Raw genomic sequence first — 21,372 nt, forward strand, 5'->3', positions numbered from 1 at the left:
AGTTTGGCCAGCTGTAGACCTGACTGGTGATTAGAATGCAATTTTTGAGCACTTTCCATTGCAAAACGTGCCGAAATAGCTCAGCTGGGAGAGCGTTAGACTGAAGATCTAAAGGACCCTAGTTCGATCCTGGGTTTCGGCAAAGCTATTTTGGTCACCATCTAGGGCTTGGTAGGTTTGTTGGTAGGACTTCATTATACGGCCTACAACTACGTGGATCATTGCCATCAAATGAGAAAACAAACACAGATGGTGCAGCTTGCAAACGTCCATCAAGTGGAGGTGGAATTTGAAGAAGGTCCTCCTTCAGAAGCTCCCAGGCCTCACCCATTATACCATTGACTTACCTAGGGCTTGGTAGGTTGGGTGATCACACGTCATAATACAGCCTAGCGATGTTTCCCCTAGAATCAAATCCTTCCCTTGGCTCTTGTCTGAAATGACCATTTAATAATATCTAACTGCAAATCCTCACCAGTACCTACAGTAAAATGAGAGGATAAGAGATCACGTTTTTACAGAAAAGAAAGACAATATGTGTCCCAGAGGACAAACATGTGACTCTTGTTACCTGGGTAGCTCAGATGGACGAGCATCAGACTTTTAATCTGAGGGTCCAGGGTTCAAGTCCCTGTCCAGGTGTCTCCTTTGGATCCTTACCCTTCCATGGCTTTACCTAACAAGCTCAGTTGTTCTTGATAGTTCTGTGACCTCATTGTCATCTTTAGCAAAGTCCATAGACTGCAGGTGGGATGACGATATGGGATTTGTGGATATCAGGGACAGAGGCCTCTTTCAGATAATCCCACCGTACAAGCTCTGTAAAGAATCTTTTCCTGCCCCTCGGTCCAACTCACCGCCAGTTGGTTCTCAGCTCAGCTCCTTTGCGAAACCCGGTGTCTAAGACATGCCAATCTCACCAAATCCGCCCTGGGTTTCTCGACACGTTACACTTTCACTTTTTTTCTGTCTTACTTTAAGAGAGCAACTTTGCTCTTTAAGAGAGCAAAGTTCATCACAGTTCACTGTTAAATCCAAAGCTTAAAAGTTCACTTCACATTGATCCAGTGTCTCAGAATGGCAGCTGTAGTGCAGTTTGGCCAGCTGTAGACCTGACTGGTGATTAGAATGCAATTTTTGAGCACTTTCCATTGCAAAACGTGCCGAAATAGCTCAGCTGGGAGAGCGTTAGACTGAAGATCTAAAGGACCCTAGTTCGATCCTGGGTTTCGGCAAAGCTATTTTGGTCACCATCTAGGGCTTGGTAGGTTTGTTGGTAGGACTTCATTATACGGCCTACAACTACGTGGATCATTGCCATCAAATGAGAAAACAAACACAGATGGTGCAGCTTGCAAACGTCCATCAAGTGGAGGTGGAATTTGAAGAAGGTCCTCCTTCAGAAGCTCCCAGGCCTCACCCATTATACCATTGACTTACCTAGGGCTTGCTAGGTTGGGTGATCACACGTCATAATACAGCCTAGCGATGTTTCCCCTACAATCAAATCCTTCCCTTGGCTCTTGTCTGAAATGACCATTTAATAATATCTAACTGCAAATCCTCACCAGTACCTACAGTAAAATGAGAGGATAAGAGATCACGTTTTTACAGAAAAGAAAGACAATATGTGTCCCAGAGGACAAACACGTGACTCTTGTTACCTGGGTAGCTCAGATGGAAGAGCATCAGACTTTTAATCTGAGGGTCCAGGGTTCAAGTCCCTGTCCAGGTGTCTCCTTTGGATCCTTGCCCTTCCATGGCTTTACCTAACAAGCTCAGTTGTTCTTGATAGTTCTGTGACCTCATTGTCATCTTTAGCAAAGTCCATAGACTGCAGGTGGGATGACGATATGGGATTTGTGGATATCAGGGACAGAGGCCTCTTTCAGATAATCCCACCGTACAAGCTCTGTAAAGAATCTTTTCCTGCCCCTCGGTCCAACTCACCGCCAGTTGGTTCTCAGCTCAGCTCCTTTGCGAAACCCGGTGTCTAAGACATGCCAATCTCACCAAATCCGCCCTGGGTTTCTCGACACGTTACACTTTCACTTTTTTTCTGTCTTACTTTGGGTGGGACAACATTTAAGAGAGCAAAGTTCATCACAGTTCACTGTTAAATCCAAAGCTTAAAAGTTCACTTCACATTGATCCAGTGTCTCAGAATGGCAGCTGTAGTGCAGTTTGGCCAGCTGTAGACCTGACTGGTGATTAGAATGCAATTTTTGAGCACTTTCCATTGCAAAACGTGCCGAAATAGCTCAGCTGGGAGAGCGTTAGACTGAAGATCTAAAGGACCCTAGTTCGATCCTGGGTTTCGGCAAAGCTATTTTGGTCACCATCTAGGGCTTGGTAGGTTTGTTGGTAGGACTTCATTATACGGCCTACAACTACGTGGATCATTGCCATCAAATGAGAAAACAAACACAGATGGTGCAGCTTGCAAACGTCCATCAAGTGGAGGTGGAATTTGAAGAAGGTCCTCCTTCAGAAGCTCCCAGGCCTCACCCATTATACCATTGACTTACCTAGGGCTTGCTAGGTTGGGTGATCACACGTCATAATACAGCCTAGCGATGTTTCCCCTAGAATCAAATCCTTCCCTTGGCTCTTGTCTGAAATGACCATTTAATAATATCTAACTGCAAATCCTCACCAGTACCTACAGTAAAATGAGAGGATAAGAGATCACGTTTTTACAGAAAAGAAAGACAATATGTGTCCCAGAGGACAAACACGTGACTCTTGTTACCTGGGTAGCTCAGGTGGAAGAGCATCAGACTTTTAATCTGAGGGTCCAGGGTTCAAGTCCCTGTCCAGGTGTCTCCTTTGGATCCTTGCCCTTCCATGGCTTTACCTAACAAGCTCAGTTGTTCTTGATAGTTCTGTGACCTCATTGTCATCTTTAGCAAAGTCCATAGACTGCAGGTGGGATGACGATATGGGATTTGTGGATATCAGGGACAGAGGCCTCTTTCAGATAATCCCACCGTACAAGCTCTGTAAAGAATCTTTTCCTGCCCCTCGGACCAACTCACCGCCAGTTGGTTCTCAGCTCAGCTCCTTTGCGAAACCCGGTGTCTAAGACATGCCAATCTCACCAAATCCGCCCTGGGTTTCTCGACACGTTACACTTTCACTTTTTTTCTGTCTTACTTTGGGTGGGACAACATTTAAGAGAGCAAAGTTCATCACAGTTCACTGTTAAATCCAAAGCTTAAAAGTTCACTTCACATTGATCCAGTGTCTCAGAATGGCAGCTGTAGTGCAGTTTGGCCAGCTGTAGACCTGACTGGTCATTAGAATGCAATTTTTGAGCACTTTCCATTGCAAAACGTGCCGAAATAGCTCAGCTGGGAGAGCGTTAGACTGAAGATCTAAAGGACCCTAGTTCGATCCTGGGTTTCGGCAAAGCTATTTTGGTCACCATCTAGGGCTTGGTAGGTTTGTTGGTAGGACTTCATTATACGGCCTACAACTACGTGGATCATTGCCATCAAATGAGAAAACAAACACAGATGGTGCAGCTTGCAAACGTCCATCAAGTGGAGGTGGAATTTGAAGAAGGTCCTCCTTCAGAAGCTCCCAGGCCTCACCCATTATACCATTGACTTACCTAGGGCTTGGTAGGTTGGGTGATCACACGTCATAATACAGCCTAGCGATGTTTCCCCTAGAATCAAATCCTTCCCTTGGCTCTTGTCTGAAATGACCATTTAATAATATCTAACTGCAAATCCTCACCAGTACCTACAGTAAAATGAGAGGATAAGAGATCACGTTTTTACAGAAAAGAAAGACAATATGTGTCCCAGAGGACAAACACGTGACTCTTGTTACCTGGGTAGCTCAGATGGAAGAGCATCAGACTTTTAATCTGAGGGTCCAGGGTTCAAGTCCCTGTCCAGGTGTCTCCTTTGGATCCTTGCCCTTCCATGGCTTTACCTAACAAGCTCAGTTGTTCTTGATAGTTCTGTGACCTCATTGTCATCTTTAGCAAAGTCCATAGACTGCAGGTGGGATGACGATATGGGATTTGTGGATATCAGGGACAGAGGCCTCTTTCAGATAATCCCACCGTACAAGCTCTGTAAAGAATCTTTTCCTGCCCCTCGGTCCAACTCACCGCCAGTTGGTTCTCAGCTCAGCTCCTTTGCGAAACCCGGTGTCTAAGACATGCCAATCTCACCAAATCCGCCCTGGGTTTCTCGACACGTTACACTTTCACTTTTTTTCTGTCTTACTTTGGGTGGGACAACATTTAAGAGAGCAAAGTTCATCACAGTTCACTGTTAAATCCAAAGCTTAAAAGTTCACTTCACATTGATCCAGTGTCTCAGAATGGCAGCTGTAGTGCAGTTTGGCCAGCTGTAGACCTGACTGGTGATTAGAATGCAATTTTTGAGCACTTTCCATTGCAAAACGTGCCGAAATAGCTCAGCTGGGAGAGCGTTAGACTGAAGCTCTAAAGGACCCTAGTTCGATCCTGGGTTTCGGCAAAGCTATTTTGGTCACCATCTAGGGCTTGGTAGGTTTGTTGGTAGGACTTCATTATACGGCCTACAACTACGTGGATCATTGCCATCAAATGAGAAAACAAACACAGATGGTGCAGCTTGCAAACGTCCATCAAGTGGAGGTGGAATTTGAAGAAGGTCCTCCTTCAGAAGCTCCCAGGCCTCACCCATTATACCATTGACTTACCTAGGGCTTGCTAGGTTGGGTGATCACACGTCATAATACAGCCTAGCGATGTTTCCCCTAGAATCAAATCCTTCCCTTGGCTCTTGTCTGAAATGACCATTTAATAATATCTAACTGCAAATCCTCACCAGTACCTACAGTAAAATGAGAGGATAAGAGATCACGTTTTTACAGAAAAGAAAGACAATATGTGTCCCAGAGGACAAACACGTGACTCTTGTTACCTGGGTAGCTCAGATGGAAGAGCATCAGACTTTTAATCTGAGGGTCCAGGGTTCAAGTCCCTGTCCAGGTGTCTCCTTTGGATCCTTACCCTTCCATGGCTTTACCTAACAAGCTCAGTTGTTCTTGATAGTTCTGTGACCTCATTGTCATCTTTAGCAAAGTCCATAGACTGCAGGTGGGATGACGATATGGGATTTGTGGATATCAGGGACAGAGGCCTCTTTCAGATAATCCCACCGTACAAGCTCTGTAAAGAATCTTTTCCTGCCCCTCGGTCCAACTCACCGCCAGTTGGTTCTCAGCTCAGCTCCTTTGCGAAACCCGGTGTCTAAGACATGCCAATCTCACCAAATCCGCCCTGGGTTTCTCGACACGTTACACTTTCACTTTTTTTCTGTCTTACTTTGGGTGGGACAACATTTAAGAGAGCAAAGTTCATCACAGTTCACTGTTAAATCCAAAGCTTAAAAGTTCACTTCACATTGATCCAGTGTCTCAGAATGGCAGCTGTAGTGCAGTTTGGCCAGCTGTAGACCTGACTGGTGATTAGAATGCAATTTTTGAGCACTTTCCATTGCAAAACGTGCCGAAATAGCTCAGCTGGGAGAGCGTTAGACTGAAGATCTAAAGGACCCTAGTTCGATCCTGGGTTTCGGCAAAGCTATTTTGGTCACCATCTAGGGCTTGGTAGGTTTGTTGGTAGGACTTCATTATACGGCCTACAACTACGTGGATCATTGCCATCAAATGAGAAAACAAACACAGATGGTGCAGCTTGCAAACGTCCATCAAGTGGAGGTGGAATTTGAAGAAGGTCCTCCTTCAGAAGCTCCCAGGCCTCACCCGTTATACCATTGACTTACCTAGGGCTTTGTAGGTTGGGTGATCACACGTCATAATACAGCCTAGCGATGTTTCCCCTAGAATCAAATCCTTCCCTTGGCTCTTGTCTGAAATGACCATTTAATAATATCTAACTGCAAATCCTCACCAGTACCTACAGTAAAATGAGAGGATAAGAGATCACGTTTTTACAGAAAAGAAAGACAATATGTGTCCCAGAGGACAAACACGTGACTCTTGTTACCTGGGTAGCTCAGATGGAAGAGCATCAGACTTTTAATCTGAGGGTCCAGGGTTCAAGTCCCTGTCCAGGTGTCTCCTTTGGATCCTTGCCCTTCCATGGCTTTACCTAACAAGCTCAGTTGTTCTTGATAGTTCTGTGACCTCATTGTCATCTTTAGCAAAGTCCATAGACTGCAGGTGGGATGACGATATGGGATTTGTGGATATCAGGGACAGAGGCCTCTTTCAGATAATCCCACCGTACAAGCTCTGTAAAGAATCTTTTCCTGCCCCTCGGTCCAACTCACCGCCAGTTGGTTCTCAGCTCAGCTCCTTTGCGAAACCCGGTGTCTAAGACATGCCAATCTCACCAAATCCGCCCTGGGTTTCTCGACACGTTACACTTTCACTTTTTTTCTGTCTTACTTTGGGTGGGACAACATTTAAGAGAGCAAAGTTCATCACAGTTCACTGTTAAATCCAAAGCTTAAAAGTTCACTTCACATTGATCCAGTGTCTCAGAATGGCAGCTGTAGTGCAGTTTGGCCAGCTGTAGACCTGACTGGTCATTAGAATGCAATTTTTGAGCACTTTCCATTGCAAAACGTGCCGAAATAGCTCAGCTGGGAGAGCGTTAGACTGAAGATCTAAAGGACCCTAGTTCGATCCTGGGTTTCGGCAAAGCTATTTTGGTCACCATCTAGGGCTTGGTAGGTTTGTTGGTAGGACTTCATTATACGGCCTACAACTACGTGGATCATTGCCATCAAATGAGAAAACAAACACAGATGGTGCAGCTTGCAAACGTCCATCAAGTGGAGGTGGAATTTGAAGAAGGTCCTCCTTCAGAAGCTCCCAGGCCTCACCCGTTATACCATTGACTTACCTAGGGCTTTGTAGGTTGGGTGATCACACGTCATAATACAGCCTAGCGATGTTTCCCCTAGAATCAAATCCTTCCCTTGGCTCTTGTCTGAAATGACCATTTAATAATATCTAACTGCAAATCCTCACCAGTACCTACAGTAAAATGAGAGGATAAGAGATCACGTTTTTACAGAAAAGAAAGACAATATGTGTCCCAGAGGACAAACACGTGACTCTTGTTACCTGGGTAGCTCAGATGGAAGAGCATCAGACTTTTAATCTGAGGGTCCAGGGTTCAAGTCCCTGTCCAGGTGTCTCCTTTGGATCCTTGCCCTTCCATGGCTTTACCTAACAAGCTCAGTTGTTCTTGATAGTTCTGTGACCTCATTGTCATCTTTAGCAAAGTCCATAGACTGCAGGTGGGATGACGATATGGGATTTGTGGATATCAGGGACAGAGGCCTCTTTCAGATAATCCCACCGTACAAGCTCTGTAAAGAATCTTTTCCTGCCCCTCGGTCCAACTCACCGCCAGTTGGTTCTCAGCTCAGCTCCTTTGCGAAACCCGGTGTCTAAGACATGCCAATCTCACCAAATCCGCCCTGGGTTTCTCGACACGCTACACTTTCACTTTTTTTCTGTCTTACTTTGGGTGGGACAACATTTAAGAGAGCAAAGTTCATCACAGTTCACTGTTAAATCCAAAGCTTAAAAGTTCACTTCACATTGACCCAGTGTCTCAGAATGGCAGCTGTAGTGCAGTTTGGCCAGCTGTAGACCTGACTGGTGATTAGAATGCAATTTTTGAGCACTTTCCATTGCAAAACGTGCCGAAATAGCTCAGCTGGGAGAGTGTTAGACTGAAGATCTAAAGGACCCTAGTTCGATCCTGGGTTTCGGCAAAGCTATTTTGGTCACCATCTAGGGCTTGGTAGGTTTGTTGGTAGGACTTCATTATACGGCCTACAACTACGTGGATCATTGCCATCAAATGAGAAAACAAACACAGATGGTGCAGCTTGCAAACGTCCATCAAGTGGAGGTGGAATTTGAAGAAGGTCCTCCTTCAGAAGCTCCCAGGCCTCACCCATTATACCATTGACTTACCTAGGGCTTGCTAGGTTGGGTGATCACACGTCATAATACAGCCTAGCGATGTTTCCCCTAGAATCAAATCCTTCCCTTGGCTCTTGTCTGAAATGACCATTTAATAATATCTAACTGCAAATCCTCACCAGTACCTACAGTAAAATGAGATGATAAGAGATCACGTTTTTACAGAAAAGAAAGACAATATGTGTCCCAGAGGACAAACACGTGACTCTTGTTACCTGGGTAGCTCAGATGGAAGAGCATCAGACTTTTAATCTGAGGGTCCAGGGTTCAAGTCCCTGTCCAGGTGTCTCCTTTGGATCCTTGCCCTTCCATGGCTTTACCTAACAAGCTCAGTTGTTCTTGATAGTTCTGTGACCTCATTGTCATCTTTAGCAAAGTCCATAGACTGCAGGTGGGATGACGATATGGGATTTGTGGATATCAGGGACAGAGGCCTCTTTCAGATAATCCCACCGTACAAGCTCTGTAAAGAATCTTTTCCTGCCCCTCGGTCCAACTCACCGCCAGTTGGTTCTCAGCTCAGCTCCTTTGCGAAACCCGGTGTCTAAGACATGCCAATCTCACCAAATCCGCCCTGGGTTTCTCGACACGTTACACTTTCACTTTTTTTCTGTCTTACTTTGGGTGGGACAACATTTAAGAGAGCAAAGTTCATCACAGTTCACTGTTAAATCCAAAGCTTAAAAGTTCACTTCACATTGATCCAGTGTCTCAGAATGGCAGCTGTAGTGCAGTTTGGCCAGCTGTAGACCTGACTGGTCATTAGAATGCAATTTTTGAGCACTTTCCATTGCAAAACGTGCCGAAATAGCTCAGCTGGGAGAGCGTTAGACTGAAGATCTAAAGGACCCTAGTTCGATCCTGGGTTTCGGCAAAGCTATTTTGGTCACCATCTAGGGCTTGGTAGGTTTGTTGGTAGGACTTCATTATACGGCCTACAACTACGTGGATCATTGCCATCAAATGAGAAAACAAACACAGATGGTGCAGCTTGCAAACGTCCATCAAGTGGAGGTGGAATTTGAAGAAGGTCCTCCTTCAGAAGCTCCCAGGCCTCACCCATTATACCATTGACTTACCTAGGGCTTGGTAGGTTGGGTGATCACACGTCATAATACAGCCTAGCGATGTTTCCCCTAGAATCAAATCCTTCCCTTGGCTCTTGTCTGAAATGACCATTTAATAATATCTAACTGCAAATCCTCACCAGTACCTACAGTAAAATGAGAGGATAAGAGACCACGTTTTTACAGAAAAGAAAGACAATATGTGTCCCAGAGGACAAACACGTGACTCTTGTTGCCTGGGTAACTCAGATGGAAGAGCATCAGACTTTTAATCTGAGGGTCCAGGGTTCAAGTCCCTGTCCAGTTGTCTCCTTTGGATCCTTGCCCTTCCATGGCTTTACCTAACAAGCTCAGTTGTTCTTGATAGTTCTGTGACCTCATTGTCATCTTTAGCAAAGTCCATAGACTGCAGGTGGGATGACGATATGGGATTTGTGGATATCAGGGACAGAGGCCTCTTTCAGATAATCCCACCGTACAAGCTCTGTAAAGAATCTTTTCCTGCCCCTCGGTCCAACTCACCGCCAGTTGGTTCTCAGCTCAGCTCCTTTGCGAAACCCGGTGTCTAAGACATGCCAATCTCACCAAATCCGCCCTGGGTTTCTCGACACGTTACACTTTCACTTTTTTTCTGTCTTACTTTGGGTGGGACAACATTTAAGAGAGCAAAGTTCATCACAGTTCACTGTTAAATCCAAAGCTTAAAAGTTCACTTCACATTGATCCAGTGTCTCAGAATGGCAGCTGTAGTGCAGTTTGGCCAGCTGTAGACCTGACTGGTCATTAGAATGCAATTTTTGAGCACTTTCCATTGCAAAACGTGCCGAAATAGCTCAGCTGGGAGAGCGTTAGACTGAAGATCTAAAGGACCCTAGTTCGATCCTGGGTTTCGGCAAAGCTATTTTGGTCACCATCTAGGGCTTGGTAGGTTTGTTGGTAGGACTTCATTATACGGCCTACAACTACGTGGATCATTGCCATCAAATGAGAAAACAAACACAGATGGTGCAGCTTGCAAACGTCCATCAAGTGGAGGTGGAATTTGAAGAAGGTCCTCCTTCAGAAGCTCCCAGGCCTCACCCGTTATACCATTGACTTACCTAGGGCTTTGTAGGTTGGGTGATCACACGTCATAATACAGCCTAGCGATGTTTCCCCTAGAATCAAATCCTTCCCTTGGCTCTTGTCTGAAATGACCATTTAATAATATCTAACTGCAAATCCTCACCAGTACCTACAGTAAAATGAGAGGATAAGAGATCATGTTTTTACAGAAAAGAAAGACAATATGTGTCCCAGAGGACAAACACGTGACTCTTGTTACCTGGGTAGCTCAGATGGAAGAGCATCAGACTTTTAATCTGAGGGTCCAGGGTTCAAGTCCCTGTCCAGGTGTCTCCTTTGGATCCTTGCCCTTCCATGGCTTTACCTAACAAGCTCAGTTGTTCTTGATAGTTCTGTGACCTCATTGTCATCTTTAGCAAAGTCCATAGACTGCAGGTGGGATGACGATATGGGATTTGTGGATATCAGGGACAGAGGCCTCTTTCAGATAATCCCACCGTACAAGCTCTGTAAAGAATCTTTTCCTGCCCCTCGGTCCAACTCACCGCCAGTTGGTTCTCAGCTCAGCTCCTTTGCGAAACCCGGTGTCTAAGACATGCCAATCTCACCAAATCCGCCCTGGGTTTCTCGACACGCTACACTTTCACTTTTTTTCTGTCTTACTTTGGGTGGGACAACATTTAAGAGAGCAAAGTTCATCACAGTTCACTGTTAAATCCAAAGCTTAAAAGTTCACTTCACATTGATCCAGTGTCTCAGAATGGCAGCTGTAGTGCAGTTTGGCCAGCTGTAGACCTGACTGGTGATTAGAATGCAATTTTTGAGCACTTTCCATTGCAAAACGTGCCGAAATAGCTCAGCTGGGAGAGCGTTAGACTGAAGATCTAAAGGACCCTAGTTCGATCCTGGGTTTCGGCAAAGCTATTTTGGTCACCATCTAGGGCTTGGTAGGTTTGTTGGTAGGACTTCATTATACGGCCTACAACTACGTGGATCATTGCCATCAAATGAGAAAACAAACACAGATGGTGCAGCTTGCAAACGTCCATCAAGTGGAGGTGGAATTTGAAGAAGGTCCTCCTTCAGAAGCTCCCAGGCCTCACCCGTTATACCATTGACTTACCTAGGGCTTTGTAGGTTGGGTGATCACACGTCATAATACAGCCTAGCGATGTTTCCCCTAGAATCAAATCCTTCCCTTGGCTCTTGTCTGAAATGACCATTTAATAATATCTAACTGCAAATCCTCACCAGTACCTACAGTAAAATGAGAGGATAAGAGATCACGTTTTTACAGAAAAGAAAGACAATATGTGTCCCAGAGGACAAACACGTGACTCTTGTTACCTGGGTAGCTCAGATGGAAGAGCATCAGACTTTTAATCTGAGGGTCCAGGGTTCAAGTCCCTGTCCAGGTGTCTCCTTTGGATCCTTGCCCTTCCATGGCTTTACCTAACAAGCTCAGTTGTTCTTGATAGTTCTGTGACCTCATTGTCATCTTTAGCAAAGTCCATAGACTGCAGGTGGGATGACGATATGGGATTTGTGGATATCAGGGACAGAGGCCTCTTTCAGATAATCCCACCGTACAAGCTCTGTAAAGAATCTTTTCCTGCCCCTCGGTCCAACTCACCGCCAGTTGGTTCTCAGCTCAGCTCCTTTGCGAAACCCGGTGTCTAAGACATGCCAATCTCACCAAATCCGCCCTGGGTTTCTCGACACGTTACACTTTCACTTTTTTTCTGTCTTACTTTGGGTGGGACAACATTTAAGAGAGCAAAGTTCATCACAGTTCACTGTTAAATCCAAAGCTTAAAAGTTCACTTCACATTGATCCAGTGTCTCAGAATGGCAGCTGTAGTGCAGTTTGGCCAGCTGTAGACCTGACTGGTCATTAGAATGCAATTTTTGAGCACTTTCCATTGCAAAACGTGCCGAAATAGCTCAGCTGGGAGAGCGTTAGACTGAAGATCTAAAGGACCCTAGTTCGATCCTGGGTTTCGGCAAAGCTATTTTGGTCACCATCTAGGGCTTGGTAGGTTTGTTGGTAGGACTTCATTATACGGCCTACAACTACGTGGATCATTGCCATCAAATGAGAAAACAAACACAGATGGTGCAGCTTGCAAACGTCCATCAAGTGGAGGTGGAATTTGAAGAAGGTCCTCCTTCAGAAGCTCCCAGGCCTCACCCGTTATACCATTGACTTACCTAGGGCTTTGTAGGTTGGGTGATCACACGTCATAATACAGCCTAGCGATGTTTCCCCTAGAATCAAATCCTTCCCTTGGCTCTTGTCTGAAATGACCATTTAATAATATCTAACTGCAAATCCTCACCAGTACCTACAGTAAAATGAGAGGATAAGAGATCACGTTTTTACAGAAAAGAAAGACAATATGTGTCCCAGAGGACAAACACGTGACTCTTGTTACCTGGGTAGCTCAGATGGAAGAGCATCAGACTTTTAATCTGAGGGTCCAGGGTTCAAGTCCCTGTCCAGGTGTCTCCTTTGGATCCTTGCCCTTCCATGGCTTTACCTAACAAGCTCGGTTGTTCTTGATAGTTCTGTGACCTCATTGTCATCTTTAGCAAAGTCCATAGACTGCAGGTGGGATGACGATATGGGATTTGTGGATATCAGGGACAGAGGCCTCTTTCAGATAATCCCACCGTACAAGCTCTGTAAAGAATCTTTTCCTGCCCCTCGGTCCAACTCACCGCCAGTTGGTTCTCAGCTCAGCTCCTTTGCGAAACCCGGTGTCTAAGACATGCCAATCTCACCAAATCCGCCCTGGGTTTCTCGACACGCTACACTTTCACTTTTTTTCTGTCTTACTTTGGGTGGGACAACATTTAAGAGAGCAAAGTTCATCACAGTTCACTGTTAAATCCAAAGCTTAAAAGTTCACTTCACATTGACCCAGTGTCTCAGAATGGCAGCTGTAGTGCAGTTTGGCCAGCTGTAGACCTGACTGGTCATTAGAATGCAATTTTTGAGCACTTTCCATTGCAAAACGTGCCGAAATAGCTCAGCTGGGAGAGCGTTAGACTGAAGATCTAAAGGACCCTAGTTCGATCCTGGGTTTCGGCAAAGCTATTTTGGTCACCATCTAGGGCTTGGTAGGTTTGTTGGTAGGACTTCATTATACGGCCTACAACTACGTGGATCATTGCCATCAAATGAGAAAACAAACACAGATGGTGCAGCTTGCAAACGTCCATCAAGTGGAGGTGGAATTTGAAGAAGGTCCTCCTTCAGAAGCTCCCAGGCCTCACCCATTATACCATTGACTTACCTAGGGCTTGCTAGGTTGGGTGATCACACGTCATAATACAGCCTAGCGATGTTTCCCCTAGAATCAAATCCTTCCCTTGGCTCTTGTCTGAAATGACCATTTAATAATATCTAACTGCAAATCCTCACCAGTACCTACAGTAAAATGAGAGGATAAGAGATCACGTTTTTACAGAAAAGAAAGACAATATGTGTCCCAGAGGACAAACACGTGACTCTTGTTACCTGGGTAGCTCAGATGGAAGAGCATCAGACTTTTAATCTGAGGGTCCAGGGTTCAAGTCCCTGTCCAGGTGTCTCCTTTGGATCCTTGCCCTTCCATGGCTTTACCTAACAAGCTCAGTTGTTCTTGATAGTTCTGTGACCTCATTGTCATCTTTAGCAAAGTCCATAGACTGCAGGTGGGATGACGATATGGGATTTGTGGATATCAGGGACAGAGGCCTCTTTCAGATAATCCCACCGTACAAGCTCTGTAAAGAATCTTTTCCTGCCCCTCGGTCCAACTCACCGCCAGTTGGTTCTCAGCTCAGCTCCTTTGCGAAACCCGGTGTCTAAGACATGCCAATCTCACCAAATCCGCCCTGGGTTTCTCGACACGTTACACTTTCACTTTTTTTCTGTCTTACTTTGGGTGGGACAACATTTAAGAGAGCAAAGTTCATCACAGTTCACTGTTAAATCCAAAGCTTAAAAGTTCACTTCACATTGATCCAGTGTCTCAGAATGGCAGCTGTAGTGCAGTTTGGCCAGCTGTAGACCTGACTGGTGATTAGAATGCAATTTTTGAGCACTTTCCATTGCAAAACGTGCCGAAATAGCTCAGCTGGGAGAGCGTTAGACTGAAGATCTAAAGGACCCTAGTTCGATCCTGGGTTTCGGCAAAGCTATTTTGGTCACCATCTAGGGCTTGGTAGGTTTGTTGGTAGGACTTCATTATACGGCCTACAACTACGTGGATCATTGCCATCAAATGAGAAAACAAACACAGATGGTGCAGCTTGCAAACGTCCATCAAGTGGAGGTGGAATTTGAAGAAGGTCCTCCTTCAGAAGCTCCCAGGCCTCACCCATTATACCATTGACTTACCTAGGGCTTGGTAGGTTGGGTGATCACACGTCATAATACAGCCTAGCGATGTTTCCCCTAGAATCAAATCCTTCCCTTGGCTCTTGTCTGAAATGACCATTTAATAATATCTAACTGCAAATCCTCACCAGTACCTACAGTAAAATGAGAGGATAAGAGACCACGTTTTTACAGAAAAGAAAGACAATATGTGTCCCAGAGGACAAACACGTGACTCTTGTTGCCTGGGTAACTCAGATGGAAGAGCATCAGACTTTTAATCTGAGGGTCCAGGGTTCAAGTCCCTGTCCAGTTGTCTCCTTTGGATCCTTGCCCTTCCATGGCTTTACCTAACAAGCTCAGTTGTTCTTGATAGTTCTGTGACCTCATTGTCATCTTTAGCAAAGTCCATAGACTGCAGGTGGGATGACGATATGGGATTTGTGGATATCAGGGACAGAGGCCTCTTTCAGATAATCCCACCGTACAAGCTCTGTAAAGAATCTTTTCCTGCCCCTCGGTCCAACTCACCGCCAGTTGGTTCTCAGCTCAGCTCCTTTGCGAAACCCGGTGTCTAAGACATGCCAATCTCACCAAATCCGCCCTGGGTTTCTCGACACGTTACACTTTCACTTTTTTTCTGTCTTACTTTGGGTGGGACAACATTTAAGAGAGCAAAGTTCATCACAGTTCACTGTTAAATCCAAAGCTTAAAAGTTCACTTCACATTGATCCAGTGTCTCAGAATGGCAGCTGTAGTGCAGTTTGGCCAGCTGTAGACCTGACTGGTCATTAGAATGCAATTTTTGAGCACTTTCCATTGCAAAACGTGCCGAAATAGCTCAGCTGGGAGAGCGTTAGACTGAAGATCTAAAGGACCCTAGTTCGATCCTGGGTTTCGGCAAAGCTATTTTGGTCACCATCTAGGGCTTGGTAGGTTTGTTGGTAGGACTTCATTATACGGCCTACAACTACGTGGATCATTGCCATCAAATGAGAAAACAAACACAGATGGTGCAGCTTGCAAACGTCCATCAAGTGGAGGTGGAATTTGAAGAAGGTCCTCCTTCAGAAGCTCCCAGGCCTCACCCATTATACCATTGACTTACCTAGGGCTTGGTAGGTTGGGTGATCACACGTCATAATACAGCCTAGCGATGTTTCCCCTAGAATCAAATCCTTCCCTTGGCTCTTGTCTGAAATGACCATTTAATAATATCTAACTGCAAATCCTCACCAGTACCTACAGTAAAATGAGAGGATAAGAGATCACGTTTTTACAGAAAAGAAAGACAATATGTGTCCCAGAGGACAAACACGTGACTCTTGTTACCTGGGTAGCTCAGATGGAAGAGCATCAGACTTTTAATCTGAGGGTCCAGGGTTCAAGTCCCTGTCCAGGTGTCTCCTTTGGATCCTTGCCCTTCCATGGCTTTACCTAACAAGCTCAGTTGTTCTTGATAGTTCTGTGACCTCATTGTCATCTTTAGCAAAGTCCATAGACTGCAGGTGGGATGACGATATGGGATTTGTGGATATCAGGGACAGAGGCCTCTTTCAGATAATCCCACCGTACAAGCTCTGTAAAGAATCTTTTCCTGCCCCTCGGTCCAACTCACCGCCAGTTGGTTCTCAGCTCAGCTCCTTTGCGAAACCCGGTGTCTAAGACATGCCAATCTCACCAAATCCGCCCTGGGTTTCTCGACACGCTACACTTTCACTTTTTTTCTGTCTTACTTTGGGTGGGACAACATTTAAGAGAGCAAAGTTCATCACAGTTCACTGTTAAATCCAAAGCTTAAAAGTTCACTTCACATTGATCCAGTGTCTCAGAATGGCAGCTGTAGTGCAGTTTGGCCAGCTGTAGACCTGACTGGTGATTAGAATGCAATTTTTGAGCACTTTCCATTGCAAAACGTGCCGAAATAGCTCAGCTGGGAGAGCGTTAGACTGAAGATCTAAAGGACCCTAGTTCGATCCTGGGTTTCGGCAAAGCTATTTTGGTCACCATCTAGGGCTTGGTAGGTTTGTTGGTAGGACTTCATTATACGGCCTACAACTACGTGGATCATTGCCATCAAATGAGAAAACAAACACAGATGGTGCAGCTTGCAAACGTCCATCAAGTGGAGGTGGAATTTGAAGAAGGTCCTCCTTCAGAAGCTCCCAGGCCTCACCCGTTATACCATTGACTTACCTAGGGCTTTGTAGGTTGGGTGATCACACGTCATAATACAGCCTAGCGATGTTTCCCCTAGAATCAAATCCTTCCCTTGGCTCTTGTCTGAAATGACCATTTAATAATATCTAACTGCAAATCCTCACCAGTACCTACAGTAAAATGAGAGGATAAGAGATCACGTTTTTACAGAAAAGAAAGACAATATGTGTCCCAGAGGACAAACACGTGACTCTTGTTACCTGGGTAGCTCAGATGGAAGAGCATCAGACTTTTAATCTGAGGGTCCAGGGTTCAAGTCCCTGTCCAGGTGTCTCCTTTGGATCCTTGCCCTTCCATGGCTTTACCTAACAAGCTCAGTTGTTCTTGATAGTTCTGTGACCTCATTGTCATCTTTAGCAAAGTCCATAGACTGCAGGTGGGATGACGATATGGGATTTGTGGATATCAGGGACAGAGGCCTCTTTCAGATAATCCCACCGTACAAGCTCTGTAAAGAATCTTTTCCTGCCCCTCGGTCCAACTCACCGCCAGTTGGTTCTCAGCTCAGCTCCTTTGCGAAACCCGGTGTCTAAGACATGCCAATCTCACCAAATCCGCCCTGGGTTTCTCGACACGTTACACTTTCACTTTTTTTCTGTCTTACTTTGGGTGGGACAACATTTAAGAGAGCAAAGTTCATCACAGTTCACTGTTAAATCCAAAGCTTAAAAGTTCACTTCACATTGATCCAGTGTCTCAGAATGGCAGCTGTAGTGCAGTTTGGCCAGCTGTAGACCTGACTGGTGATTAGAATGCAATTTTTGAGCACTTTCCATTGCAAAACGTGCCGAAATAGCTCAGCTGGGAGAGCGTTAGACTGAAGATCTAAAGGACCCTAGTTCGATCCTGGGTTTCGGCAAAGCTATTTTGGTCACCATCTAGGGCTTGGTAGGTTTGTTGGTAGGACTTCATTATACGGCCTACAACTACGTGGATCATTGCCATCAAATGAGAAAACAAACACAGATGGTGCAGCTTGCAAACGTCCATCAAGTGGAGGTGGAATTTGAAGAAGGTCCTCCTTCAGAAGCTCCCAGGCCTCACCCGTTATACCATTGACTTACCTAGGGCTTTGTAGGTTGGGTGATCACACGTCATAATACAGCCTAGCGATGTTTCCCCTAGAATCAAATCCTTCCCTTGGCTCTTGTCTGAAATGACCATTTAATAATATCTAACTGCAAATCCTCACCAGTACCTACAGTAAAATGAGAGGATAAGAGATCACGTTTTTACAGAAAAGAAAGACAATATGTGTCCCAGAGGACAAACACGTGACTCTTGTTACCTGGGTAGCTCAGATGGAAGAGCATCAGACTTTTAATCTGAGGGTCCAGGGTTCAAGTCCCTGTCCAGGTGTCTCCTTTGGATCCTTGCCCTTCCATGGCTTTACCTAACAAGCTCGGTTGTTCTTGATAGTTCTGTGACCTCATTGTCATCTTTAGCAAAGTCCATAGACTGCAGGTGGGATGACGATATGGGATTTGTGGATATCAGGGACAGAGGCCTCTTTCAGATAATCCCACCGTACAAGCTCTGTAAAGAATCTTTTCCTGCCCCTCGGTCCAACTCACCGCCAGTTGGTTCTCAGCTCAGCTCCTTTGCGAAACCCGGTGTCTAAGACATGCCAATCTCACCAAATCCGCCCTGGGTTTCTCGACACGTTACACTTTCACTTTTTTTCTGTCTTACTTTGGGTGGGACAACATTTAAGAGAGCAAAGTTCATCACAGTTCACTGTTAAATCCAAAGCTTAAAAGTTCACTTCACATTGATCCAGTGTCTCAGAATGGCAGCTGTAGTGCAGTTTGGCCAGCTGTAGACCTGACTGGTGATTAGAATGCAATTTTTGAGCACTTTCCATTGCAAAACGTGCCGAAATAGCTCAGCTGGGAGAGCGTTAGACTGAAGATCTAAAGGACCCTAGTTCGATCCTGGGTTTCGGCAAAGCTATTTTGGTCACCATCTAGGGCTTGGTAGGTTTGTTGGTAGGACTTCATTATACGGCCTACAACTACATGGATCATTGCCATCAAATGAGAAAACAAACACAGATGGTGCAGCTTGCAAACGTCCATCAAGTGGAGGTGGAATTTGAAGAAGGTCCTCCTTCAGAAGCTCCCAGGCCTCACCCATTATACCATTGACTTACCTAGGGCTTGGTAGGTTGGGTGATCACACGTCATAATACAGCCTAGCGATGTTTCCCCTAGAATCAAATCCTTCCCTTGGCTCTTGTCTGAAATGACCATTTAATAATATCTAACTGCAAATCCTCACCAGTACCTACAGTAAAATGAGAGGATAAGAGACCACGTTTTTACAGAAAAGAAAGACAATATGTGTCCCAGAGGACAAACACGTGACTCTTGTTGCCTGGGTAACTCAGATGGAAGAGCATCAGACTTTTAATCTGAGGGTCCAGGGTTCAAGTCCCTGTCCAGTTGTCTCCTTTGGATCCTTGCCCTTCCATGGCTTTACCTAACAAGCTCAGTTGTTCTTGATAGTTCTGTGACCTCATTGTCATCTTTAGCAAAGTCCATAGACTGCAGGTGGGATGACGATATGGGATTTGTGGATATCAGGGACAGAGGCCTCTTTCAGATAATCCCACCGTACAAGCTCTGTAAAGAATCTTTTCCTGCCCCTCGGTCCAACTCACCGCCAGTTGGTTCTCAGCTCAGCTCCTTTGCGAAACCCGGTGTCTAAGACATGCCAATCTCACCAAATCCGCCCTGGGTTTCTCGACACGTTACACTTTCACTTTTTTTCTGTCTTACTTTGGGTGGGACAACATTTAAGAGAGCAAAGTTCATCACAGTTCACTGTTAAATCCAAAGCTTAAAAGTTCACTTCACATTGATCCAGTGTCTCAGAATGGCAGCTGTAGTGCAGTTTGGCCAGCTGTAGACCTGACTGGTCATTAGAATGCAATTTTTGAGCACTTTCCATTGCAAAACGTGCCGAAATAGCTCAGCTGGGAGAGCGTTAGACTGAAGATCTAAAGGACCCTAGTTCGATCCTGGGTTTCGGCAAAGCTATTTTGGTCACCATCTAGGGCTTGGCAGGTTTGTTGGTAGGACTTCATTATACGGCCTACAACTACGTGGATCATTGCCATCAAATGAGAAAACAAACACAGATGGTGCAGCTTGCAAACGTCCATCAAGTGGAGGTGGAATTTGAAGAAGGTCCTCCTTCAGAAGCTCCCAGGCCTCACCCATTATACCATTGACTTACCTAGGGCTTGGTAGGTTGGGTGATCACACGTCATAATACAGCCTAGCGATGTTTCCCCTAGAATCAAATCCTTCCCTTGGCTCTTGTCTGAAATGACCATTTAATAATATCTAACTGCAAATCCTCACCAGTACCTACAGTAAAATGAGAGGATAAGAGATCACGTTTTTACAGAAAAGAAAGACAATATGTGTCCCAGAGGACAAACACGTGACTCTTGTTACCTGGGTAGCTCAGATGGAAGAGCATCAGACTTTTAATCTGAGGGTCCAGGGTTCAAGTCCCTGTCCAGGTGTCTCCTTTGGATCCTTGCCCTTCCATGGCTTTACCTAACAAGCTCAGTTGTTCTTGATAGTTCTGTGACCTCATTGTCATCTTTAGCAAAGTCCATAGACTGCAGGTGGGATGACGATATGGGATTTGTGGATATCAGGGACAGAGGCCTCTTTCAGATAATCCCACCGTACAAGCTCTGTAAAGAATCTTTTCCTGCCCCTCGGTCCAACTCACCGCCAGTTGGTTCTCAGCTCAGCTCCTTTGCGAAACCCGGTGTCTAAGACATGCCAATCTCACCAAATCCGCCCTGGGTTTCTCGACACGCTACACTTTCACTTTTTTTCTGTCTTACTTTGGGTGGGACAACATTTAAGAGAGCAAAGTTCATCACAGTTCACTGTTAAATCCAAAGCTTAAAAGTTCACTTCACATTGATCCAGTGTCTCAGAATGGCAGCTGTAGTGCAGTTTGGCCAGCTGTAGACCTGACTGGTGATTAGAATGCAATTTTTGAGCACTTTCCATTGCAAAACGTGCCGAAATAGCTCAGCTGGGAGAGCGTTAGACTGAAGATCTAAAGGACCCTAGTTCGATCCTGGGTTTCGGCAAAGCTATTTTGGTCACCATCTAGGGCTTGGTAGGTTTGTTGGTAGGACTTCATTATACGGCCTACAACTACGTGGATCATTGCCATCAAATGAGAAAACAAACACAGATGGTGCAGCTTGCAAACGTCCATCAAGTGGAGGTGGAATTTGAAGAAGGTCCTCCTTCAGAAGCTCCCAGGCCTCACCCGTTATACCATTGACTTACCTAGGGCTTTGTAGGTTGGGTGATCACACGTCATAATACAGCCTAGCGATGTTTCCCCTAGAATCAAATCCTTCCCTTGGCTCTTGTCTGAAATGACCATTTAATAATATCTAACTGCAAATCCTCACCAGTACCTACAGTAAAATGAGAGGATAAGAGATCACGTTTTTACAGAAAAGAAAGACAATATGTGTCCCAGAGGACAAACACGTGACTCTTGTTACCTGGGTAGCTCAGATGGAAGAGCATCAGACTTTTAATCTGAGGGTCCAGGGTTCAAGTCCCTGTCCAGGTGTCTCCTTTGGATCCTTGCCCTTCCATGGCTTTACCTAACAAGCTCAGTTGTTC

General features: G+C 45.3%; 37 non-coding genes across 37 annotated transcripts; all 37 read left to right on the top strand.

The window, feature by feature from the left end:
• Window positions 1-69: 69 nt before the first annotated feature.
• trnaf-gaa (transfer RNA phenylalanine (anticodon GAA)) lies at window positions 70-142 on the top strand. Its single transcript has one exon. It is a non-coding gene; the product is annotated as a tRNA-Phe (tRNA).
• Window positions 143-569: 427 nt separating this feature from the next.
• Window positions 570-642, top strand: trnak-uuu (transfer RNA lysine (anticodon UUU)). The gene has a single exon. It is a non-coding gene; the product is annotated as a tRNA-Lys (tRNA).
• A 520-nt stretch (window positions 643-1,162) lies between these two features.
• On the top strand, window positions 1,163-1,235 carry trnaf-gaa (transfer RNA phenylalanine (anticodon GAA)). The gene has a single exon. It is a non-coding gene; the product is annotated as a tRNA-Phe (tRNA).
• A 427-nt stretch (window positions 1,236-1,662) lies between these two features.
• trnak-uuu (transfer RNA lysine (anticodon UUU)) lies at window positions 1,663-1,735 on the top strand. The gene has a single exon. It is a non-coding gene; the product is annotated as a tRNA-Lys (tRNA).
• A 515-nt stretch (window positions 1,736-2,250) lies between these two features.
• On the top strand, window positions 2,251-2,323 carry trnaf-gaa (transfer RNA phenylalanine (anticodon GAA)). The gene has a single exon. It is a non-coding gene; the product is annotated as a tRNA-Phe (tRNA).
• A 427-nt stretch (window positions 2,324-2,750) lies between these two features.
• trnak-uuu (transfer RNA lysine (anticodon UUU)) lies at window positions 2,751-2,823 on the top strand. Its single transcript has one exon. It is a non-coding gene; the product is annotated as a tRNA-Lys (tRNA).
• A 515-nt stretch (window positions 2,824-3,338) lies between these two features.
• Window positions 3,339-3,411, top strand: trnaf-gaa (transfer RNA phenylalanine (anticodon GAA)). The gene has a single exon. It is a non-coding gene; the product is annotated as a tRNA-Phe (tRNA).
• Window positions 3,412-3,838: 427 nt separating this feature from the next.
• trnak-uuu (transfer RNA lysine (anticodon UUU)) lies at window positions 3,839-3,911 on the top strand. The gene has a single exon. It is a non-coding gene; the product is annotated as a tRNA-Lys (tRNA).
• Window positions 3,912-4,426: 515 nt separating this feature from the next.
• trnaf-gaa (transfer RNA phenylalanine (anticodon GAA)) lies at window positions 4,427-4,499 on the top strand. Its single transcript has one exon. It is a non-coding gene; the product is annotated as a tRNA-Phe (tRNA).
• Window positions 4,500-4,926: 427 nt separating this feature from the next.
• trnak-uuu (transfer RNA lysine (anticodon UUU)) lies at window positions 4,927-4,999 on the top strand. The gene has a single exon. It is a non-coding gene; the product is annotated as a tRNA-Lys (tRNA).
• Window positions 5,000-5,514: 515 nt separating this feature from the next.
• Window positions 5,515-5,587, top strand: trnaf-gaa (transfer RNA phenylalanine (anticodon GAA)). The gene has a single exon. It is a non-coding gene; the product is annotated as a tRNA-Phe (tRNA).
• Window positions 5,588-6,014: 427 nt separating this feature from the next.
• On the top strand, window positions 6,015-6,087 carry trnak-uuu (transfer RNA lysine (anticodon UUU)). The gene has a single exon. It is a non-coding gene; the product is annotated as a tRNA-Lys (tRNA).
• A 515-nt stretch (window positions 6,088-6,602) lies between these two features.
• trnaf-gaa (transfer RNA phenylalanine (anticodon GAA)) lies at window positions 6,603-6,675 on the top strand. The gene has a single exon. It is a non-coding gene; the product is annotated as a tRNA-Phe (tRNA).
• A 427-nt stretch (window positions 6,676-7,102) lies between these two features.
• trnak-uuu (transfer RNA lysine (anticodon UUU)) lies at window positions 7,103-7,175 on the top strand. The gene has a single exon. It is a non-coding gene; the product is annotated as a tRNA-Lys (tRNA).
• A 515-nt stretch (window positions 7,176-7,690) lies between these two features.
• On the top strand, window positions 7,691-7,763 carry trnaf-gaa (transfer RNA phenylalanine (anticodon GAA)). Its single transcript has one exon. It is a non-coding gene; the product is annotated as a tRNA-Phe (tRNA).
• Window positions 7,764-8,190: 427 nt separating this feature from the next.
• trnak-uuu (transfer RNA lysine (anticodon UUU)) lies at window positions 8,191-8,263 on the top strand. Its single transcript has one exon. It is a non-coding gene; the product is annotated as a tRNA-Lys (tRNA).
• A 515-nt stretch (window positions 8,264-8,778) lies between these two features.
• Window positions 8,779-8,851, top strand: trnaf-gaa (transfer RNA phenylalanine (anticodon GAA)). Its single transcript has one exon. It is a non-coding gene; the product is annotated as a tRNA-Phe (tRNA).
• Window positions 8,852-9,866: 1,015 nt separating this feature from the next.
• Window positions 9,867-9,939, top strand: trnaf-gaa (transfer RNA phenylalanine (anticodon GAA)). The gene has a single exon. It is a non-coding gene; the product is annotated as a tRNA-Phe (tRNA).
• A 427-nt stretch (window positions 9,940-10,366) lies between these two features.
• On the top strand, window positions 10,367-10,439 carry trnak-uuu (transfer RNA lysine (anticodon UUU)). The gene has a single exon. It is a non-coding gene; the product is annotated as a tRNA-Lys (tRNA).
• A 515-nt stretch (window positions 10,440-10,954) lies between these two features.
• trnaf-gaa (transfer RNA phenylalanine (anticodon GAA)) lies at window positions 10,955-11,027 on the top strand. The gene has a single exon. It is a non-coding gene; the product is annotated as a tRNA-Phe (tRNA).
• A 427-nt stretch (window positions 11,028-11,454) lies between these two features.
• trnak-uuu (transfer RNA lysine (anticodon UUU)) lies at window positions 11,455-11,527 on the top strand. The gene has a single exon. It is a non-coding gene; the product is annotated as a tRNA-Lys (tRNA).
• Window positions 11,528-12,042: 515 nt separating this feature from the next.
• On the top strand, window positions 12,043-12,115 carry trnaf-gaa (transfer RNA phenylalanine (anticodon GAA)). Its single transcript has one exon. It is a non-coding gene; the product is annotated as a tRNA-Phe (tRNA).
• Window positions 12,116-12,542: 427 nt separating this feature from the next.
• On the top strand, window positions 12,543-12,615 carry trnak-uuu (transfer RNA lysine (anticodon UUU)). Its single transcript has one exon. It is a non-coding gene; the product is annotated as a tRNA-Lys (tRNA).
• Window positions 12,616-13,130: 515 nt separating this feature from the next.
• On the top strand, window positions 13,131-13,203 carry trnaf-gaa (transfer RNA phenylalanine (anticodon GAA)). The gene has a single exon. It is a non-coding gene; the product is annotated as a tRNA-Phe (tRNA).
• A 427-nt stretch (window positions 13,204-13,630) lies between these two features.
• Window positions 13,631-13,703, top strand: trnak-uuu (transfer RNA lysine (anticodon UUU)). Its single transcript has one exon. It is a non-coding gene; the product is annotated as a tRNA-Lys (tRNA).
• Window positions 13,704-14,218: 515 nt separating this feature from the next.
• trnaf-gaa (transfer RNA phenylalanine (anticodon GAA)) lies at window positions 14,219-14,291 on the top strand. Its single transcript has one exon. It is a non-coding gene; the product is annotated as a tRNA-Phe (tRNA).
• A 1,015-nt stretch (window positions 14,292-15,306) lies between these two features.
• Window positions 15,307-15,379, top strand: trnaf-gaa (transfer RNA phenylalanine (anticodon GAA)). Its single transcript has one exon. It is a non-coding gene; the product is annotated as a tRNA-Phe (tRNA).
• Window positions 15,380-15,806: 427 nt separating this feature from the next.
• trnak-uuu (transfer RNA lysine (anticodon UUU)) lies at window positions 15,807-15,879 on the top strand. Its single transcript has one exon. It is a non-coding gene; the product is annotated as a tRNA-Lys (tRNA).
• A 515-nt stretch (window positions 15,880-16,394) lies between these two features.
• Window positions 16,395-16,467, top strand: trnaf-gaa (transfer RNA phenylalanine (anticodon GAA)). The gene has a single exon. It is a non-coding gene; the product is annotated as a tRNA-Phe (tRNA).
• A 427-nt stretch (window positions 16,468-16,894) lies between these two features.
• On the top strand, window positions 16,895-16,967 carry trnak-uuu (transfer RNA lysine (anticodon UUU)). Its single transcript has one exon. It is a non-coding gene; the product is annotated as a tRNA-Lys (tRNA).
• Window positions 16,968-17,482: 515 nt separating this feature from the next.
• Window positions 17,483-17,555, top strand: trnaf-gaa (transfer RNA phenylalanine (anticodon GAA)). The gene has a single exon. It is a non-coding gene; the product is annotated as a tRNA-Phe (tRNA).
• A 427-nt stretch (window positions 17,556-17,982) lies between these two features.
• trnak-uuu (transfer RNA lysine (anticodon UUU)) lies at window positions 17,983-18,055 on the top strand. The gene has a single exon. It is a non-coding gene; the product is annotated as a tRNA-Lys (tRNA).
• A 515-nt stretch (window positions 18,056-18,570) lies between these two features.
• trnaf-gaa (transfer RNA phenylalanine (anticodon GAA)) lies at window positions 18,571-18,643 on the top strand. The gene has a single exon. It is a non-coding gene; the product is annotated as a tRNA-Phe (tRNA).
• Window positions 18,644-19,658: 1,015 nt separating this feature from the next.
• Window positions 19,659-19,731, top strand: trnaf-gaa (transfer RNA phenylalanine (anticodon GAA)). Its single transcript has one exon. It is a non-coding gene; the product is annotated as a tRNA-Phe (tRNA).
• A 427-nt stretch (window positions 19,732-20,158) lies between these two features.
• On the top strand, window positions 20,159-20,231 carry trnak-uuu (transfer RNA lysine (anticodon UUU)). The gene has a single exon. It is a non-coding gene; the product is annotated as a tRNA-Lys (tRNA).
• A 515-nt stretch (window positions 20,232-20,746) lies between these two features.
• Window positions 20,747-20,819, top strand: trnaf-gaa (transfer RNA phenylalanine (anticodon GAA)). The gene has a single exon. It is a non-coding gene; the product is annotated as a tRNA-Phe (tRNA).
• Window positions 20,820-21,246: 427 nt separating this feature from the next.
• trnak-uuu (transfer RNA lysine (anticodon UUU)) lies at window positions 21,247-21,319 on the top strand. The gene has a single exon. It is a non-coding gene; the product is annotated as a tRNA-Lys (tRNA).
• Window positions 21,320-21,372: the final 53 nt, after the last annotated feature.

This window comes from Rhamphochromis longiceps, linkage group LG5 (assembly GCF_057381845.1).
Source record: "Rhamphochromis longiceps isolate RC_006_pf linkage group LG5, R_longiceps_female_GT1.1, whole genome shotgun sequence".
In the NCBI taxonomy this organism is placed as follows: domain Eukaryota; kingdom Metazoa; phylum Chordata; class Actinopteri; order Cichliformes; family Cichlidae; genus Rhamphochromis; species Rhamphochromis longiceps.